Source organism: Ceratotherium simum, chromosome 3 (genome assembly GCF_057802395.1).
Source record: "Ceratotherium simum simum isolate JZ-2026a chromosome 3, ASM5780239v1, whole genome shotgun sequence".
Classification (NCBI taxonomy): domain Eukaryota; kingdom Metazoa; phylum Chordata; class Mammalia; order Perissodactyla; family Rhinocerotidae; genus Ceratotherium; species Ceratotherium simum.
In genome coordinates this window covers 38,434,816-38,457,506 of record NC_141902.1, presented here as the reverse complement: position 1 = coordinate 38,457,506, position 22,691 = coordinate 38,434,816, and the positions used below count along the sequence as shown (strand labels likewise).

Sequence of the window (22,691 nt, the reverse complement as noted above, 5' to 3'; positions counted from 1 at the left end):
TTCTAAGTAACAACACACAGTGAAATTTCAGTGTATTCTCAGCCCATGCTGCTTTATTGCCAAAAAATACATATACACAGGTGCAGAGTTTCAACTCTTACAGCAGTTCCTTTTTACATCAAAGAATAAAATTTCTTCTTAAATCCCAAAGATGCATAGATTAAAAAGCAAGCTGCCTTTTGTAATACGTTAAACATTCCATGAAATTCTTTTAACATTATCTTATATACCAATGGTGCAATGGAGAAGATGCGGAACAGCAAGTAAAAACAGTGAGCAACAACTGTACTTACAGGACAGTAAATAAAACTCCATGTGAAAGGTACTCTAATGTGAAGTGCTCTAATGTGAATCTTTAATTACAAGGGATGGGTAGTTTTAAGGTAAGTATTAAGACTGCTCTTTAATGACTGATGATAATGTACTGTCAGAATACCTTTCTTATCTCTGGGAGAAAAATATATTTTAATCAATGGCATGGCATACCATCACCAAGGGAGACAAAACCTTTTGAAAATTGTCAGTTCAATTCTAAACTACTGGAAAGTTACCATTCCACTTAAACATTCCCAAAGGTGTTTGGAGTGAAATCCCAGAGCAAAGAAAGTGAGGTTAAAATAATTTTGGAAAACATATTTTCCAATCACAGAATGTGAAACCTGGAAGGGACCTAGTGAAAATCATCTAGTCTAATCCTGAATCTATTTAGGCCTCTTTCAGAGATAATGAATTCCATTTCTACATTATTTGTCATGATCACTTGTATTTCTAAGGGTTATTTCAAAGTCAAGAATCTTCTCAAAAATCTTAAGCTACCACAATAGACTGATCTATTTTCTTCAAGTAAGAAAATAAATGGCAAAGGTTTCCTTTTTCCAAAATTAGAAAACTTGCTCTTGTTTACCTGGCATCAAAAGATTCAGGCAACAAATTATGCAGTCTGACCAAAACATCATGGATAAAACTCTGGCTATAAAAAAAAGGTAACAAAGAATTTAATACAGTAACAAAAGAGAAAGCAAACCATAGATGACATGTCAATATTTTTAGGATTATTTCCACCAAATGGAACAGTCTCCTTTGCTGCAGGGATCCTTTACAGCTGGTCAATACCAGTACCATCTAGAAGAGGTGCCTAGTTATCTGAAAATTTTGGAACATTTGAAATATGTGCATATTGCCTCTATTCACTTCCAAGATACTAGTTTTAAGAGATCCAAACGGGGCCGGCCCCGTGGCTTAGCGGTTAAGTGCGCGCGCTCCGCTACTGGTGGCCCAGGTTCGGATTCCGGGCGCGCACCGACGCACCGCTTCTCCGGCCATGCTGAGGCCGCGTCCCACATACAGCAACTAGAAGGATGTGCAACTATGACATACAACTATCTACTGGGGCTTTGGGGGAAAAAAAGGAGGAGGATTGGCAATAGATGTTAGCTCAGAGCCGGTCTTCCTCAGCAAGAGGAGAATTAGCATGGCTGTTAGCTTACGGCTGATCTTCCTCACAAAAAAAAAAAAAAAAAAAAGAGAGATCCAAACCTAAGCCATGTAAACTTTATCTGACAAACCACATACCTAGTTATTTTACATGCTCCACACCAGGATTCCCTACTTTCCTATCTATTCTGAAACTCTGCACCTTTCTGATTATTAAAGCCATAGCAGCTTATTTATTTATTCTTCAACATGCTTAGTTTGTGCCTTTTGTTTTGTTTTTAAACATGCGTGGGGACTAATGGAACCAGGCAAGAGGTTAGACAGTGAGCATTATTATGCTCTATTCCTGACAGTTTGAATGTCTTGTGGTTGCCCCTGTTATCTTCGAGCTCCCATTTTCAATGGAAGTAAGATAATTTTTAATTAGAAAATGAAAATAATCCAAACAAAAAACTCAAGCTATCGGTTTAAGTCTCTATTGCTTCATTATTAATAAATGCACATATATATCAATACTAGTAACCACATAACACTGGACATTTTCAATCATGCATTAGGATATTAGTACTCTAAGATCAGAGTTATGGGCCTGCCACTATTGCTTGCACTTTAATCCAGACCCAATTTTAATAAACATGCAGAGTAAACCCCTTGATTCAGAGGAATTAGGGGAAATAACAAAAATACATGCAGTTTCAACTAAAAATGTGGGTTAATAAAGTGATTGCTTAGAAATGCAGGCAGGTGCTCCATATCTACCACAATGCTGCTTCAGAAGAGGTACAAAAGTGCCACACAAAAAAGTGAGTATTAGGACCACTGTTCAGTTATAAAAGGCTTAATTGCAAATCCTGGTCCCTCTGGGTAGAGTGATGTAAAAACTCTGGGAAAAGAAGGAGAATTGAGAGATATACAGTCTTCTGGAGCACTAAGTTTTCTTGGCCACTTTTTGACAGCTACAGCATAGAAGAGCATAGGTGGTACAGAGATGGTGAAGATGCTCTTAGGCAGAATGGTTTCTTTTCTGATTCACATTGAGCATTACCTGCAAGCTCCCTGGGGGAAAGGAGTTTATGAACAGCAAGGCTAACACAATGTAAACTCAAAATCAATACCCTGAAATTTAGCATAGCCCTCTGCTTTTGAAAACTGTTGGCCAAGCGATCCTTCCAAATATGGTAAATTAATAGCCAAGCAATGTTCTGAATAAACTAGAAGCAATTTGCTTGCACCAGCAGCACCATGAGAATGTAAACTCCTGGAGGCCAAGGGTCTCTTCATATTTTGCATATCACAGGTACACAAAGAGTAAACACGAGACTACAACAGCACTGAAAAGTAATTAACTGCATACTTTGAGACTACAAAAACCTGTAGCACATGTTAGCCTTTAGAACTATTAACATGGCTGTTAAGGGTAATCTTTAATTGTTCTAAGTAACTAAACTGTTGACATCACTGTAATATGCAGCATTGTCCTCATGATCGTGCAGATGTCTGGATATTGCTTGGTTATTCCAATGTCTCTAACACCAACTGATGGTGTAGGACATTTAAAGAGGAGCTATAATCAATTTAATATAGCCTTCTCTCTATCCTTTGGAGTTGCCATATAAGAATTAAATATTCAAGAGGCACTGTTTTCTTAGAGCCACTCCCCTTTTAGTTTTTTTCCCTGGGAAAACAAGGGAACATAGACCCAATCTTTTCAGGGATCTTCAAGGTGCTAAATGGCCAAGATGAACATGAGGTAAAAGGGAGTTAAGAAATCACCCTAGTTCCACTATTATATCCTGATGTGAGCTGTGTGATTCCTCAGATCAAGAAACTAGTTTGCTGGGTTCTTGTTAAAATAAGCAGTCACAGGCCAGAGGCCTCAGCACATCTACATTAGACAAGGTTTAAAAAACCAACACATTGTCTTTGGCTATTCCCTTCAATCTTTTTGCTTTACACCTTTAAATCCTAACTCCCCTAAACTAACCATAGGCGTGAGGAAAAGCCAACTAAGTTCTTGGTTTGTATTTTTTTTAACCCTAAATATACACACACCCCAAACTTTTCCTTTTTTAAAATGCACCCAGGAAACGAATGGAGAAAGACGAGGTGACAAAGCAAAAAGTATGCCATTTAATAAATGCCTGTTGCTAAAGCAAAACCCCCACCCAATGGCTTCAGTGGGGCCACATCAGTTAGGAGTACATTTGTTTCCAGGTTAAGCACTAGAAAAGTTTCATTCAATGGCTCTAATGCTCTGCTCTAGGAAACAAATAGGGTCTTTAACTTTTAACTTACACAAAAGTTGCTATTTCTCACACAATGACATTTTCATTTACATTCATAGTTTTAAAAGAAAGTACCTTTTATATGCTCTTAACCTACAACATCTTTTCCTTTTGTGCAACTCTATTGATCGCAGAGCTCACAAACTCAAGTAGTAATACTTATTCTACTGTACAGCCTTGCTAATGCAACTTACTATACATGCAAAACTGTTATTGCTACTAAAATTCTACCTCTTGAAAATTATTAGTTCGTTTTATGGCTTTTTTTTGCAACAGGAAATATCCTTTCCTATATACTGTGCTATTTTGCATTCATTACCTTTTCAGAGGTATCTAAAAAAATATTTAAATGCTTTTCAGAAATGGATTCTCCCAGGCACTAAACTACTTGAGCCAATATTAAAACTACTTTAAGTACACTATGAGAATCTAAACCTGGGTCCCTGGAGAGTCTATTTGTTTAAGCTTGCTTCTGCACACAAGACACACCACATTAAAATAGTTTTGCATTTCCTATCATGCTAACTGCAGAATCTGTGTCAATAAATCCTGGACTCTCCTAATACTGCGATTTAAAAATTACCTCAGAAAAATGCCATTTCCAAGTTCTCAAGGCCGCTTTTAGAGGTAGGAATTTCTTTTCTACAGAAAGCTATCTTATGCTTTCAGAACAAAACTTTTATTTCCACAAGGAAAGCAGAAAAAAGTGAAAGCTGTCTGAGACAGCTTACTGTAACTGAGCAAAAGAGTTAGTTATTACAGGGCAACCTAGGTAGGCTCCAACTAGCTACATTTGCAATTCTCATGAAAAGATCTGGAATCCCATCAACACACAATTCAGCAGATTTGGAAGGAGGAAAAGCCCATGACAAATTAATCGAGGACACTCTGAACTACTGACCAGTGTTCTTCTGTTAACACGTAGCATGCTGCAGACAGGAAACATAAATGGTCTGCAGATTAGAAAAGCACTCACTTAAGCAATTAGCATAGCATCTCAGTAAGACATGCAAGATATAAAATAATTTCTTGATGCAAAAGGAATGGGAAAATAATAAACCTAGAAGACATACAATGTGAAAAGAGCGTTAAGAACAATCTCACCTCAAACTAAGAGAGCAAAGGAGAATCATGAAATGGGGCATCATTTTGACTTGAGGTTTCATAAGACACAAAGGCAGCTGGTTTCCAGCTACCTGATGGAAAGCTTCAATATCCTCAAACACAGTATTTCACACTGTGACCCCACATTTCTATTCATAAATGAGTCTTTTTAGCCTTAATCTCCTTTCCCCAGGGAGAATATCACAGATTCAGATATTTATGAAAAAAGAAAAGGTCTAGATTTTCCACTTTTTACACTATTGGTTATTATCAATAATTCATCCCAAAGTTTAAATTATTACTAGGCTCATGCACTAACCCCTAACATGGTACTACAATATGCTACCAAGCACTAATGCTTACAAAACTATACACATCTCAAAATGGAAGACATTGGTGATTTTGTTGTTCTTAAACAACTTGTAACATTTGTCCACAAGTATTAAAATATACATATATATATTTCTATTGCACATATCCCGTTTTTGTTTAACTGCTTAAAAGAAAAACCGCCAGCTAACACGGAGGAGCAAAGGAAAGGGAGCAGGCACAGCTACAGATCAAGGCATAGTTCTGCCTAAAATTAATAGCTTTTGCCATCAAGAAGGGGACCAAAACAGACGAGGAAAAAATGTATATGTATTAAGTAAACACTGGGCAAGTACAACTGGAATACATCCATTTTGTTAAATGCCAAATGGTGACAACTATGGAAGATGCAGGAACAACTTGAAAGAGAGCATTAAACAGTGGTTCTTAGCTATAAAATGAAAAAATATAAAGCAACTGCAGGAGTCTGGTACATATTCAATCAAGTGGGCCAGAGATGGTTTCACCGGTGCTGATAGTACAGGGTCCCTATTCCCTGCCAAATGATCCTACCCAAAAGGTTGCCAAAGGGACACGGGGGAGATAGATAACAGACAACTGAAGACACAAATTCTCCACGGTATGATATTCTCAACCTACCAATGGGACTCATATATGTAGGTTCCATTGTCTTTAACAATTCCAAAATACTAAAAGAAAACATAAGTGGCTGGGAAGTTACTTAGAGAAAAACTTAAGTTACCTTTACCTCAAGTTACTTCTACTATGCTTTAACACTCAGTAATTGCCCTCAATTAAAGGAAATTATATTTTCTCTATATAATTATTTTACCAAAAAGCTTTCTTATGCCAATTCAAATTGGCTCACCAATTTATCATTAAAAGTATTCAACATCTCCCATTTTTGGCCATTTCTATCACTCTCAAATTCTGGTAAATCTGCCCTAAATTTTCAGCATCATGGCATATATAGCCCTGGGCAAACATCCCCTAACTCACAAAGATGGTCTAAGATGATTTGTTCTTAATTTCATCTAAGAAGCTTTAAATTCTTTCTCTACTCACAAAGACTAATAAGGCTTCATTTTTCTTATGTAAAGACCTGATAATTCATACACTTGTTCTCTGTTGATATGGAAGCAAGGATAGCTTTACACTATAGTCTGTTCATCATAGGATTAAGTTTTAAGGGAAAGAAAGGAAGATCCATATTTCTTATTGGAACTATTTTTCTTATTTGAGGTTTTTTTCAGACTCTAAATTTCTTCTAAATCTATACTGACCCAACCACATGTCTGGGAACACTGCTTCTGAGGCCCACTCTCTGATAAGCAAGTTTAGTTCCAACTGAGGAAAGTTACCTGAGTCCCAGCCTTTTCAGCCTAACATTATACCTATCATCAAGAAAAATAAATCAAACATCCAAGTACCCATCTTGGGTCAAAGGAAAAGTTATTTATGCTTTTACAAAAAATGGAGCTATAGAATGTAAAATACCATAAAGTGAGGTGGAGCTGCATAAGGCATTTTGCTTCTTTTTCTTAGGAGAAAGGAGTTATATGGAAACTTTTCTCACTTTTTTCCTCCATTATTCAACGTCCAAAGTTGAAGACAGGTCATACTACTGTAGGGTCCACCACATCTTCTGAATAGAAAAACCACTATGCCACTTTTCTTCCAGCCTTAGCAGCATGGAAAACCAAGTCTCAAGTGCTATGTAAGACTCCACAAAAAAGAATGAAGTAATTTGTAATACAGCAGCCTCTCATCCTAGGGAGGTGAACAGGGTTCCATCATTGGACTCAAAACTGTTCTGTTTCCTTTTACCAATCTTTCACTAAACCCAAGCATGCATTCATAGGGTTAGCATCTGCACAATGTGGTCCTTCCTCAGAAGAATGAAAAAACATTTAAAAATACCAAATGTCCAAAGACTTTTGAGAAAGAAGTCAACAACAGCTTCCTTCTTTAGGAGAAAAATCCCTCTTCTCATCCAAAAATGTGGATTTACACGTGCAAAAAATGTGTATTTATACAGGGACTGTGATGGTTTATTCACATATGAAATTAATCTTGTGATATCTTGTTTTTAAGCTTCTTTATCACATCAAAGGTTTTACTGCAAAATTGGACCTTTGTTCTCATCCAGTATATCTATGTCACAGGACAAGCCAGGATTTAGATATATATATATAATTTTTTAGCATCTCTTTCATTTCAAATTAGAACACATATTTGGAATTTAGTGCTGCAGTCTCAACTGTGCTTATCATGATAGTGGCTGAAACTGGAAGACATTTGGAAAAAAACCCTGATGTCATCCATACTTGCTATTTATTTAGTCTTCTTGTTTCAAACAAAAGGTAAAGAATTCATAAATACTATCATCTAAGCACCTGTTTCAAATTAAACATCAGCCTTCAGCTTGTAAAATAATTTCTTTATAATTAAGCAAACAACAGTAGAAGACGCATGTCAGTTGCTTCTTTCTTCCTGGAGAACTTGGCCGGATGACTACATCCGAGGAGCTTCTCTGTGTTGACTCTGAGAGGTGGAACAAAAAGAAAAGCAGCCTTTTCCAATCCCAATCATGGAGGTGAAGTGTAGAGAAGAGATATCCACATTTCAATAGGGAAAGTGGCCGCATAAAAGAAGCAGAACTACCCGCTCCAGGAGACAACAGAGAAATACCTGGAAATACAAAATAAATTAAAAACAGGAACTTTAAGACAGGTACATGAGCGTACTTTTAAAAATAATATTTACATGTAAAGAAGATATTTTGGATTACACATTGTCTAAAAGAAAATGTCCAACCATAACACCAAATTTAGTATTGTTATCAGAAGAGCAGAGGCAGTAGCCAGAAAAAATATAAGCATGATAAAAAAAAAGCTAGATTTATATAAAAACTTGTATTATATAAAATGAGATATACAAGTCAATTTCCTCTTATGAAAATGGAGTAATGTACTCCAAGTTTTTACAGCCATAAAATGATTCTGTATAAAACATCTGTGTTTAGGGCCGGCCCTGTGGCTTGGTGGTTAAGTGCGCGCGCTGCAATGCTGGTGGCCCGGGTTCGGATCCCGGGTGCGCATCGAGGCACCACTTCTCCGTCCATCCTGAGGCCGAGTCCCACATACAGCAACTAGAAGGATGTGCAGCTATGACATACAACTATCTACTGGGGCTTTGCGGGGAAAAAATAAAATAAATAAAATCAAAAACAAACAAACAAAAAAAAACTTGTTAAATTGCAAATATTTGCAAAAGTAAATCAGACAAAAAAGGGCAAATATTGTATAATTCCATTTACATGAGGTACCTAGAATAGGCAAATTCATAGAGACAGCAAGTGGATTAGAGGTTACCAGGGGCTAGGGGGAGGGGGGATGGGGAGTTATTGATTAATGGGTACTGAGTTTCTGTTTGGGATGATATATAAGTTCTGGAAATAGTGGTAATGGTTGCATAACAATATGAATATACTTAATGCCACTGAATTGTACATTTAAAAATGGTTAAAATAGGGCCGGCCCCGTGGCTTGGCGGTTAAGTGCGCGCGCTCCGCTGCTGGCGGCGCGGGTTCGGATCCCGGGCATGCACCGACGCACCGCTTCTCTGGCCATGCTGAGGCCGTGTCCCACATACAGCAACTAGAAGGATGTGCAGCTATGACATACAACTGTCTACTGGGGCTTTGGGGGAAAAAAATAAATAAATAAAATTAAAAAAAATGGTTAAAATAATAAATTTTATGTTACATACATTTACAATAAAAAATAAATCAGATACATATGAAAAGCTCAAATAAATTACTTTGGCTTACAAAAATGGCTAATCGAGATTGGCTAACAAGTTGTCCCAGCTCTCCAATGTGACATATATTAAAAAAGACCTCAACTCTAAACTGAACTTGAATTCTTCTGGTTGAAGAAAAGACAGAGTTCTGATTCAAAATCTACGAAAGACAAATCTAAATTAATTCAGAATCAAACCAGGAGGAAGAGAACTATAGAATTTGCATTTGTTGAAAACGCAGCAGTGGGAGTAAAAGGGAAAAATAGAGAAGATCCACAGACAGGACTTTAGAACCCTATGGGCAACAGGGTTGTTTCAGTATATAAGCTCACTCAGGCTAATTCAAAGCTTGCACCAGCCACTAGACTGTTTTTGTAGTTCAACTCAAATGGCAAGATAATTGGCAGTAATGTTAACGGAGAAAGAAGATACAAGCTAGTTCTTTCGAGAAGTAAATATGCTGAAAGAATTCTACATAAACCAACCAAACACCAGAGAAGCCTTTAAAAAGAGCACCTTTTCTTAACAAGGAACCTGTCTAGATTCTTTTAAAAACAAATTCCTGGGGCCGGCCCCGTGGCTTAGCGGTTAAGTGCGCGCGCTCCGCTACTGGCAGCCCGGGTTCGGATCCCAGGCGCGCACCGACGCACCGCTTCTCTGGCCATGCTGAGGCCGCGTCCCACATACAGCAACTAGCAGGATGTGCAGCTATGACATACAACTATCTACTGGGGATTTGGGGGAAAAAATAAATACATAAATAAAAAATGCATACATTCATCATATATAAACCTCATCCCCCAATCTGTATCTTAATGTTAGGCAATAATGCTATAATATCATAAGCTCTTCTCTTCAAAATACCCAAGTTCACATCTCAGACATGACTATTCAATTTTATACACTCTAAACACACATGTATATGTATCTATCACAAACTATAGGACCCATGTGAAAACTGAATGAATAGCAGCTTAGTACAAAAGCCAAAGTTCTGACCATGACCTACAATTCCCCATAAGATCTACACCACCCCATTCCATCATATCTCTTCTGACTCCAACTCTATCTCCCCCTCCATCATGGGCTCCAACCACACTGGCTGGACTCCTTGCTCTTCCTGGAATGTCAGGCATGCTCCTACCGTACAGCCTTTGTACTGGCTATTCCCTCAGTGAGAAGACTCTTCCCCCAGGTGTCCGCATAGCTCACCCCTGCACCTGCAAGTCTTTACTCAAATGTCATTTTCTCAATGAGGCTCACTTTGAGCCCCTATTTAAGATCATATTATCCCTCCATCCTACTCAGACACACTCCCCCCATTCCTCTTTACCTTGTCTATTTCTTCCTTTATCCACAGCACATAACACTATCTAACCTACTACATAAAGTACTTACTATGCTTCTCATTTACTGTCTTGTCTGAAGTGTAACCTCCACCAGGAAAGAACCTGTTTTGTTCACTGATGAATCCCAACACCTAGAATAGTGTGTGATCCATGGTAAGCACTGAATAAAAATTTGCTGAATAAATGCATGAATAGCAGGGTCCTTAAATACAAGAGTTAAAATTTAAATTGACATAGGTTCTAGACTTAGAGGAGGAAACTACAACTATACACTCCTATCTACAAAACTTACAAATACATTCCTGTAAATCTGGTGCCTTACTAGGCACTTCTGGGACTCTGAAGTCACTTGTTTAGTGCCGCAGATTATATAAACAAAGTAACTTTGTATTAGAAAATCTGACTTATTGGGAGGATGGAAAGGAAAAATGGGAATTTTCAACATAGAACTTGGGCTAGCCAGATCTCAGTCAAATGACTTTCTGCGGTAGTCAGCTTCCAAAATGGTCCCCAGTTATTGCTGCCTCCTGGTATTTACACCCTTTTATAGCCCCCTCTAGGAATGAATCAGGGTTATCTACGTGACTACTGCATAATAAAGTATTTCACTGGCCTTTGTCCCTAGGAGAGAGACTCTAAATCCTTGGAATTTACAGTAAATGAACCAGTGGAAATAAACACACTGCTGAACAACCATATGGTCACAGAAGAAATCACAATGGAAATCAGAAAGTGTCTTGAGACAAATGAAAATAAAAACACAACATACCAAAACTTATGGGATGCAGCAAAAGCATCCCATAGGGAAACTTATAGCTGTAAATGCTTACATTAAAAAAGAAGAGGGGCCGGCCCGGTGGCACAAGCGGTTAAGTGCACGTGCTCTGCTGCGGCGGCCCGGGGTTCGACGGTTCGGATCCCAGGTGCGCACCGACGCACCGCTTGTAGAGCCATGCTGTGGTGGCATCCCATATAAAGTAGAGGAAGATGGGCACTGATATTAGCTCAGGGCCAATCTTCCTCAGTAAAAAGAGGAGGATTGGCATCAGATGTTGGCTCAGCGCTGACCTTCCTCACAAAAAAAAAAAAAAAAAGAAGAAAGGTCTCAAATCAACACCTTAAGGAACCAGAAAAAGAATAAATTCAAAGCTAGCAAGAAGGAAAGAAAAAAAGAAATATTAGAGCAGAGAGAAATAAAATAGAGAATAGAGAACAATCAACAAAACCAAAAGTTGGTTCTGACAGGGTTGTGGGAACCCCTGAATTTGCAGCCAGCTGGCGTCTTAAGTGAGTGCAGTCTTGTTGCGGGGACTGTGCCCTTTTGACATGTGGGTTCTGTATTAACTCTGTATGGTTAGTGTCAGAACTGTACTGCAGTACACTAGTTGGTGTCAATAGTGACCAAAAGAATGAAGAGAAGTGATAGCGACTTCTGAGGCAAGGTCACAGATGGGCTGTAGCTTCTGGCTTGTTCTCTTGGATTGCTCATTCTGGGAGAGGCCAGCTGCTGTATGAGGACACTCAAGCAGCCCTGGAAGAGGCTGACATTGGAAGAACTGAGGCTTTCCACCACCAGCATGAATTTGCCAGCCATGTGAATGAGTCACCATGGAATTAGATCAGATGACTGCCACCCCAGCCAAGGTCTTGACTGCAACTTTATGGGACCACAAGCCAGAAAGCTCCAGCTTAGCTGCTCTCTAACTCTTGACCCACATAAGCTGCAAGAAATAATAAATATTTACTGTTGTATTAATCCACTAAGTTTTGGGTAATTAGTTACGCATTGATAAATAACTAATACACTTTGCTTTCTCTAAGGACAGGAAGAATGATATATCATGGGAGTTAAATACTCCTTTCTTACTTTGCTACGTAAATAGTAAATTCAGAACAACTTTCATAAAATACTCTGGATATCTCTGTTATTCAAATTAAGTTTTTAAGTGTCTTATTAAAAAAAAGTGCTGGGCTTGTTGGACAGTTTCTGCCCCCAGATATGGATAGACTATACTAATGTAAAGTCACCGCCTGGGCAAAATTTAACTTCTCAGTCATTTATCAAATATTTATTGAGTGCTTCCTTTCTTTGAAAATTTTTAATTATTTACTTGAATAGGTAACATGCACACGATAGGAGAAGGTAAAATAGGTATACAGTGTTTTTTGTACATCCTTTTAGAGATATTCTATGGCATGTAACATCTGTATAAGATTTATTTCCTTCCCACAAGTGAAAGCACACTATATACCTTGTTCTGCACCTTGCTTTTCCCTTTAATGTACATTAGAGATCATTCTGTATTAGAATTAAAGTTACCTTATAAGTATAGAAGCACCCACATTTATTTACATCAGTATAGATGTATATTTAGATTGCTGTCAATATTGTACTATACCAATGTCAGCACCTACGTTTATTTCCATCAGTTCCCTATAGATGGACAGATTGCTATCAGTATTGTACTATACCAATGTCAAGTTTCTATCACTGTCTACCTGGACTTAAGGTTCTAAATCCAAGTAACAAAGCCTCCACTCTAAAGGCATATAAATTATAGACTCTATCACCTAAAGGGCATTCTGCCCCATCAGTTTTTATTTCTTTTCTTAATGTTGAAATCACATATATAGTTGGAGTTTTATACTTACCTTTTTTTCAAGTTTTAAAAAATTGTGGTAAAATACACACAACAAAAAATTTATCATCTTAACCCTTTTTAAGTGTTCAGCTCAGTGGTATTAAGTACATTCATATTGCTGTGCAACCATCACCACCATTCTTCTCCAGAATTCTCTTCATCTTGCAAAACTGATACTCTGTACCCATTAAATAACAACTCCCCATTTCCCTTCCCTGCAGCCCCTGGCAACCACCATTCTACTTTCTGTCTCTATGATTTTGACTGCTCTAAGTACCTTATATAAGTGACATACAAGATTTTACTCCTTAAAGCAGTTGTGCATTGAATGACTGTCATATAATACAATCAAGGCATATGACTAAGTAGATGTTATGGGTTGAACTGTGTCCTCTCCAAATTCATATGTTGAAGTCCTACTCCCTAGTATCTCAAAATGTGACCTTATTTGGAAATAGTCATTGCAGATGTAATTAGTTAAGATGAGGTCATACTGGAGCAGAGTGGGCCCCTAATCTGACTGGTGTCTTTATAAAAGGGAGAACTTAGGATACAGACACACACAAACCAGAAGAATGCCATGTGAAAACTGGAGTTAAGCTGCCGCAAGCGAGGGAACTACCAAAAGCTAAAAGATCCTTCCCTAGGGCCTTCAGAGGGAGCATGGCCTTGCCAACAGCCTGATTTTGGATGTCTGATCTCCAAAACTGTGAGACAATAAATTTCTGTCGTTCAAAGTCACCCAGTTTGCGGTACTTTGTTATGGCAGCCCTAGGAAACTAACACAATAGGGATAAACCCTATGTTGCAGATAAGGTTATTGTCAATTATGAAAGCACATCTCATCTGTTGCTCTTTGAGTAACAGAACCTACTTTACTTCTATGGTAAATTCAGAAGATACCAACACTTCACACAGAACAGACTCACACCTAGGGATGTTAAAGGTATACTGAAAAGCTTTAGAAATTAAAGATTAAAATACCAACATCTGCCCATTAATTAAAACTTAAGTGAATATTCTAAAATTTGCCTAGTTGGGGCCGGCCTGGTGGCGTAGTGGTTGAGTTCACATATTCCACTTCGGCAGCCTGCGGTTCGCCGGTTCGGATCCTGGGAGTGGACCTACACATCGCTCATCAAGCCATGCTGTGGCAGCATCCCAGATAAAAAATGGAGGAAGATTGGCACAGATGTTAGCTCAGCAACAATCTTCCTCAAGCAAAAAAGAGGAAGATGGGCAACAGATGTTAGCTCAGGGCCAATCTTCCTCACTAAAAAAAAAAAGAAAAGAAAAGAAAATTTGCCTAGTAACATTCATATTTTATCAGTTGACCTCCTCCAATCTAATTAGATCTTTTTTCTTTATCCAATAAAAACTATTGGTTTGGGCAAATAATCAAGTTTTTCTTTTCTTTTTTTTAATACTTAATACATTGCTTTTGCTGAAAAAGATTTAGCTTAAATATCAATAATTTATAGTCACTTTTGATGTTCATCTTCTACTGAAGTTAATGGTTTATTGTTCCATTTCTATCTAATTATTTTTGAGCTGCTTAAACAGTATTTGTAAGCATTAGCCACTATTACTCACTTGCCAAGTCCTGAGTTCAGAATTCTGTTTTCTTTTTGAGATGAATATAAAAGCACCTAAAAGTCAAGGAAAATGTTCTTCCTGTGATGAGGAAAAATAAAAAGAACATTATAGTAAGGATACAGACCTCACTTGTGCTAAATGCATTCATGTGCAAAATTATTCAAATGAACCAAGCTACTCTAAAAAACATCACCATCAAAAACTATTCAGAAGGAACAATCAGAAAGAAGTTACTGTCTACCTGCATGCATTAATTTTATAAAAATGTTAAAACTCTTGGAGCAGCGGTTCTCAAGTTTTTATGGAACACTGTCTCCTTTGAGAATCTGATGATGCTATGGACCCCCTTCTCCCCACAGAAGACCTTTGCTTTAGTATAGGTGACTACTCTCCTCTGGGTAGGGAGGAAGAATGTTCCATTCCTTTCCTCTGCCCCTTATCTTCTCTCTTCTCCTAGATGAAATGAAAAAACTACTCTTGACAAAAGCAACTGACAGGTCTTATTTAGAAATGCTTCTTTACCTGATATTTTCAGCTCTGCTAAATCCAGGGCCAGCAAAGAGCATATCAGAAACATTCATTTGTATTATGACATGTCATTCGAACTGTACTTAACTAAGGTACCGGTTGTAAAAAGGTTTCACCAACTCTTAAGCCTAATAATAGGCACCTTTCCCAGAATTTACCTGCAAGACCGAATGAGGGGTTGTAACAAGCCAAGTTACAAAAAGAGATACCCTCTAAAGTTAAACAAGAACTCAATACAAATGCCTGACAGTATTATACTTTGCAACCCCACCACATTACACAAAGTACGTGCTAGTAATATTTCCCAAAATTCTTTCCCATTGTCTCTATAACAAAGAAATAAAAATTGTACATTGACTCCTCTAGTTCTGGAGAACAACAACGGTGAATTCTGAGACCCAGAGTTAGCCGAGATTAATGCGCCATTAGGCAATTATCAGGTCACACAAGGACAAAGCTGCTTACTCAGACCTTAAAAGTTTGAAAGGTGGGAACGGGAACGAATGGATATTGTAAGAGTAGCAAGAGAACATGCACAATACACCGACTCAAATGAAAACTCCAGGGGAAACCTGTTACACCAAATCTCAAGGTCAACGGGCCGACACAAAATGCTCAGGACCACAACAGGCCTCGACTGATACCCGAGCCTCAGGCAAAACAGTGGGCACAAAGCCGTGAGGCGAGGAGTATAAACAAATCAATAAAAAAGACATTCTTCAAAAGATAAACCGGTGACCCACGCAGCGGCTGCTAGATGTACACCCGCGTGGGTGCAATCATCGGGGAAAAAGCCGAAAGCACAAATGCAGCTAAAGGCATGACACTGCGAAGGGCAGTGGCGGGTCGAGGGCCGAGGGGTGGTGCGACACACCCCGGAATGCGGGTGCGGCCGCCCTGGGGCGGCTCGGGAGGAAACCTGCGCCCGGCCGAGGCCCGCGCCTGCTACGGGCAGGCTCCGCTCGCTCACGTCCTCCAGCCAGGTAGAACCGCACCACCTCCTGCTCGTCCCCAGTCGCCGGCCTTCTCGGCTTACCTCGCACCGGCCCGCAGAGGCACTCGACCGCCCGGGGGCCGACACGCCCCCGGCCCAAAGGCCGGCTCGCCGAGCCGCGCCTCACTCCGCCATCTTCCCTCTTTCCCAAGTCCGCCAACCCGGCGGTGGCCGTTTCCACAAGCCTCGCCTCTACCGCTGCTGCTGAGCACTGATTGGATAACGCTTGCGCAGGCGCACTCTTCTACCGTGGTAGGTTGGTTGGAATTTACGTCAGTCAATAGAGCTAGCCCACTCTTTCGATCCTCTTTTTGTCGGATTGGGTCCCAGGGTTGAGGTAATAGGGAAACAACGTTTTGTAATTCGTTTGTTAGGAATGTAAAATTATTCCCGCGTAGAAGCCGTGGCACTTCGTGGAAAAGTAGTCTGGCTAGGCTGCATGACTATTTTAAGCCACCGCTAGGTTAAACTGTACTGAATAATTTCATTCTCTGGCCCAGGAGTTTTTAATCCAGGGCATAACAGGACACCTAGGCATACAATTCAGTTGCTCCAGTTTGTTTTCGATTTTGTCCGAGCCATTTCTACTCAAAGGGCACAAACGCCGGACTGTTGTTTACGGCCCTGGTCAGTACTCAAGAGCAGATTCGTCACTTTTCTTTGAGGACCCTTCTGCCGAATGTCAAACTGTTATAACTGACAGTTTTGTCGCTTCCTACACCTAACTAGAGGACTCTTGAGAGTCTTTCTTTCGCGATTGTCCAAGAGAGGCAGGGAAGGTAATTGGGAGCTCCTCTTCCGAGGGTGGGACAAGCAGCTCCTGAGTAGGCGGTGTAGGTCCTCAGACACCACCAAGATTCTCATCTGGGCCGCTTCCTACATTCCTAAGACTGCACCAACCCTGGGTTTTCGGATGAGGCCAAGGGATGTTATTTTACAGCAGCTTATGATAAAGGGCATTAACGGGAAAACCTACTTACTGGTGAGACTTCATACTTTCTCTTTAAGATCAAGAACAAGGCAAGGACACAGGCTCCCACCACCTCTATTCAACATTGTACGGGAGGGTGTAGCCAGTGCAAAAAGGCAAATAAACAAAAGGCATCCAGATTGGAAGAAATAAAACTGCCTTTATTAGCAGATGACATGATCCTCTATAGAAAATCATAAGGAATACACACACATATAGAGCAAAAACAAAGAACCAAAACTATTAGAACTTAAATGTATAGCATGGTTGCAGGATATAAGATTACTATACAAAAATCAACTGTATTTCTCTGTACTGTAGGGGAAGAAGAGAATTCCTCTACCCTTTGGGTCCTTCTGGCTGGGCTACAAACTAAACTGACATGAGACATAATAACAGGAGAAAATCAAACAAAGCTTTATAACATGTATACATGGGAGAAACCCAGGAAAACTGGGTAACTGGCCAAAATGGCAGAGGCTGTTACCTTAAACACTATCTTCAGCTAAAGACAAAGGAGGATATTGAGGGTGAGGGGAGTCGGTTACGGGAGATTAGCAGAAAAGGACAGTAAACAAGAGTAAGGTTATTATGCAGATATAAGTCCTTGCCTTCCACATTGATAAGAGTTTCTAGGGGCAGGCCCACTGGCTTAGCAGTTAAGTTCACACACACAGCTTTGGTAGATGGGGTTTGCAGGTTTGGATCCTGGGCGTGGACCCGTGCACCGCTTGTCAGGCCATGCTATAGTGGTGTCTCATATAAAGTAGAGGAAGGTGGGCATGGATGTCAGCTCAGGGCTAATCTTCCTCACAAAATAAATAAATAAATAAATTAATTAATTAATTAAAAAGAAAAAGAAAAAGAGTTTCTAGAGGTAAGGTCATCCCCTCCTCTTCCTGGTACAGAAAGGGTGACATCTTTACAAATGGAGATTTGCCTTACAAATGTAAATGTCTCTTACAAAGGGTAACTTCTGCTTCTACTTGGTTTTCAGAGCTTTTCCCATGTCTGCAGTTTTTAAAAGTAACCAGCCCAAAATAGTCCTTATGCCAAAGGGACACATTGTGGGGTGGCCAATTCTGATCTCCACAGTACTAATAACAAAAATGAAGTCAAGAAAACAACTTCATTGCAGATGGCCCCTTGGCCTAGTGGTTAAGTTCAGTGCACTCTGCTTTGGCAGCCCTGGTTCAGTTCCCAAGCCTGGACCTACACCACTCGTTGGCAGCCATGCTATGGCAGTGACCCACATACAAAATAGGGGAAGATTGACACAGAGGTTAGCTCAGGGCAAATCTTCCTCAAGCAAAAAGAGGAAGATTGGCAACAGATGTTAGCTCAGAGCAAACCTTCCTCAGAAGGAAGTCAGGGAGGGAAGGAGAGAGGGAGGGAGGAAGGAAGGAAGAAAGGAAGGGAGGAAGGAAGGAATAAAGGAAGGAAGGAAGGAAGGAAAGACTGCATTCACAATAGCATCAGGGCCCGCCCCGTGGCATAGCGGTTAAGTGCGCGCACTTCACTGCTGGCGGCCGGAGTCCCGATCCCGGGTGCACACCAATGCACTGCTTGTCAGGCCATGCTATGGCGGCATCCCGTATAAAGTGGAAGAAGATGGGCATGGATGTTAGCCTAGGGCCAGTCTTCCTCAGCAAAAAACAGGAGGATTGGCATGGATGTTAGCTCAGGGCTGATCTTCCTCACAAAACAAACAAACACAATAGCATCAAAAAGAATAAAATACTTAGGAAAAATTTTAATAAAACAAGACTAAGATTTATACACTAAAAACTACAAAACATGCTGAAGGAAATGAAGGAAAATCTAAATGAGTGGAGAGACTTTCCATGTTCATGGATTGTTAGACTCAATATTGTTAAGATGACAGTTCTCAAATTGATTAGATTCAATGCAATCCTTAACAAAATCCCAGCACTCTTGTTTTTCTTTTTGTAGAAACTGACAAGCTGATTCTGAAATGTACATGGAAATACAAAGGACCTAGAATAGCTAAGACAATTTTTTGTGTGTGTGTGTGAGGAAGATCAGCCCTGACCTAACATTCATGCTAATCTTCCTCTTTTTGCTGAGGAAGACCGGCTCTGAGCTAACATCTATTGCCAATCCTCCTCCTTTTGTTTTCCCCAAAGCCCCAGTAGATAGTTGTATGTCACAGTTGCACATCCTTCTAGTTGCTGTATGTTGGACGCGGCCTCAGCATGGCGGGAGAAGCGGTGCGTTGATGCGCGCCGGTGATCCGAACTCGGGCCACCAGTAGCAGAGCACGCGCACTTAACCGCTAAGCCACGGGGCCGGCCCTAGCTAAGACAATTTTGGAAAAAGAACCAAGTTGGAGGAATTACAGTACCTGATTTAAAAACTGACTACAAAGCTTCTATAATCAAGACAGTGTAATATTGTTTTGAGGACAGGCATATAGAATCAGTGGAACAGAATTGAGAGTCCAGTTCATAAACTCTTACATTTATGGTCAATTTTTGACCAAGATAATTCAATGGCAAAAGGATAGTCTCTTCTATCCAGGATACTGGCAAGGTCGATTGATATTTAGCTTGGTTACTAAAATGTTAAAATACTTCCACACTTGCTTGAGAGTGGCCATTGTACCAAACTTGTTTCCCTCGCTTGCCTCACTCTTACTCAGGACCCTCAAAGACTTACCTTCTATCCAGCAACTGAAGGGTTTACTGCCCAGCATAGCAGAGGACCTCTGGGACTCTGCTCCACCCCTACATTCTGATTGATCAGTGCAGCATTAGTTATAAAATATTTTGAAAATCACTCCCAAATACAGGTATTTTTCTTCCTGAGGCACAGGCAACTAGGGAAGAACCAAAAACAAAACCATAAAATACTGTCAACTGAGGGCCAGCTCAGTGGCGTAGTGGTTAAGTGCACACGCTCCACTTCCGCGGCCCGGAGTTCACAGGTTTGGATCGTGGGTGCAGACCTACACACTACTCATCAGGCCATGCTGTGGCGGTATCCCATATACAAAATAGAGGAAGAGGGGCACGGATGTTAGCTCAGGGCCAATCTACTGGGGCTTTGGGGGGAAAAAAAAAAAAGGAGGAGGATTGGCAATAGATGTTAGCTCAGAGCCAGTCTTCCTCAGCAAAAAGGGGAGGATTAGCACGGATGTTAGCTCAGGGCTGATCTTCCTCACGAAGGAAGGAAGGAAGGAAGGAAGGAAGGAAGGAAGGAAGGAAGGAAATTCTTTCTTAGAATAAGCTGGGATCTGTCAACCTATCACTTCCATCCATCATTAATAAACCTTATAAAATGCTTAGCAGGTGTCAGACACTCATTTAATCCTCACAGCAACCTATGAGGTTGGTACTGTTATCATCATAATCCTCATTTTACTGTTGAGGAAAAGGACACAGAAAGGTTATGTGAATTGCTCAAGTTCATGTGCCTGGTTAAGCGGCAGAACCAGGATCTGAACCCACCCAATCTGTTCCCAAACTCCATGCTGTTAAATTCTACATTAAACCACCTAATTCTGTCCTCTAGAAAAATAACATAGAGGCTTTCAAGCACAGGTCCTTAGCTATCTGGATATAGATCCTAAATATCTGAAGATAGCTACTTTTTTTTTGCTTTTCTTTTCTCTAGATTAAAGCCTCAGTTTCTACAATTGCCCAAGATAGTAAGTTGCCCTGAACCCCTCACCATTTTGCTTCTTGGGAATATATCATTTTGTCAATGTCCTTCTTAAAAGGTAATGGTCTTCAAACTTGTGATATCTTAAAATACACAAGTGTCTCTTGCTTGACATCTCTCTTTTTAGCTTACATATAGGAATTTACATTTATCCTTCTTAAAAATCTAAAGAGTGAAATAATTAAGAGCATGGACTCTGCAATCAGAGTTCCTGGGTTTGAATCCATGCTCTACCACTAACTAGCTGTGTGACTTTGATCTTGGAAAAAATCATTTAGCCTCTCTGTGCCTTAATCCCCTCACCTGTAAAGTGGTGGTAATAAATGTACTTGCCTGTTAAGGTTGCTGTGAGGATTAGAGTTAACATCTGTCAAGCACACACAACAGTGCCTTGCATATAGTAAAAGTCATATAAATGTTAGCCATGGGCCGGCCCCGTGGCTTAGTGGTTAAGTGCATGCGCTCCGCCACTGGCGGCCTGGGTTTGGATCCCAGGCGCGCACCAATGCACTGCTTCTCCGGCCATGCTGAGGCCGCGTCCCACGTACAGCAACTAGAAGGATCTGCAACTATGACGTACAACTATCTACTAGGGCTTTGGGGGAAAAAAAAAGGAGGAGGATTGGCAATAGATCTTAGCTCAGACCCGGTCTTTCTCAGCAAAAAGAGAAGGATTAGCATGGATGTTAGCTCAGGGCTGATTTTCCTCACACACACACACACACAAAAAATGTTAGCCGTTATTGAGTGAACACAAAGTGTTAGGATAGTTTGGTCTCTAGTCTTCCATGGGGGGACTGTATTACTTTTACGGCTTTGTGTTACTTTAAAAAACTAATCAACACAACTTTTATGCCTTCGTCTTTGGATGTTGACAGGACTGGACCACTGACAGAAAAGCCCATGGAACAGCATGGAAGGTTTTCTTAAGTCTGACTCTGACCTTTTATTTTATTTATTTATTTATTTTGTGTGAGGAACATCAGCCCTGAGCTAACATCCATGCTAATCCTCCTCTTTTTGCTGAGGAAGACCGGCTCTGAGCTAACATCTATTGCCAATCCTCTTCCTTTTTTTCCACCCAAAGCCCCAGTAGATAGTTGTATGTCATAGTTGCACATCCTTCTAGTTGCGGTATGTGGGACGTGGCCTCAGCATGGCTGCACAAGCGGTGCGTCAGTGCGCGCCCTGGATCCGAACCTGGGCTGCCAGTAGCCGAGAGCGTGCACTTAACCGCTAAACCACGGGGCCGGCCCTGACCTTTTATTTTAAACAGCTGTGTTGAGGTATAATTCACATGCCATACCTGGCATTGAAATAATTCACCCATTTGAAATGTACAATTCAGTGGCTTTTAGTATATTCACAAACTTGTGCATCCATCAACACAATTTTAGAACATTTTCATTACTCCAAAAAGGAACTCCATACCCCTTAGCTGTCACTCCCCAATCTCCCATCCCTCCAGGCCCTGGAATCACACAGCATTTGTCCTTTTGTGAGGGGCTTATTTCACTTAGCATAATGTGCTCAAAGTTCATCCCTGTTGTAGCATGTGTCAGAACTGCCTTCTGTTTTAAGGCTGAATGATATTTCATTGTATGCATATACCACATTTTGTTTATCCATTCATGTGTTGATGGACATTTAGGTTGTTTCCACCCTTGGCTATTGTGAATAGTGCTGCTATGAACATGGGTGTACAAATAGCTCTTCAAGACCCTGCTTTCAATTCTTTTGGGTATATACCCGGAAGTGAAATTTCTGGATCACAAGGTAATTCTGTTTTTAATTTTGGGGGGGAACTATCATACTGTTTTCCATAGCAGCTGTACCTTCTTACATTCCCACCAACAATTCACAAAGCTTCCATAATTGGGTTATTTGTCTTTTTATTATTGAGTCATAAGTTATATATTGTAGGTACCATTCCCTGATCAGACGTATGATTTGCAAGTATTTTCTCCCATT

General features: G+C 40.2%; 1 long non-coding RNA gene across 1 annotated transcript; it reads right to left on the bottom strand.

The window, feature by feature from the left end:
• Positions 1–25: 25 nt before the first annotated feature.
• On the bottom strand, positions 26–16,232 carry LOC106800469 (uncharacterized). Its single transcript, XR_001389855.2, has 3 exons — positions 16,109–16,232; positions 14,542–14,622; positions 26–7,844 (listed from the first exon to the last, which is right to left on the bottom strand). It is a non-coding gene; the product is annotated as an uncharacterized LOC106800469 (long non-coding RNA).
• Positions 16,233–22,691: the final 6,459 nt, after the last annotated feature.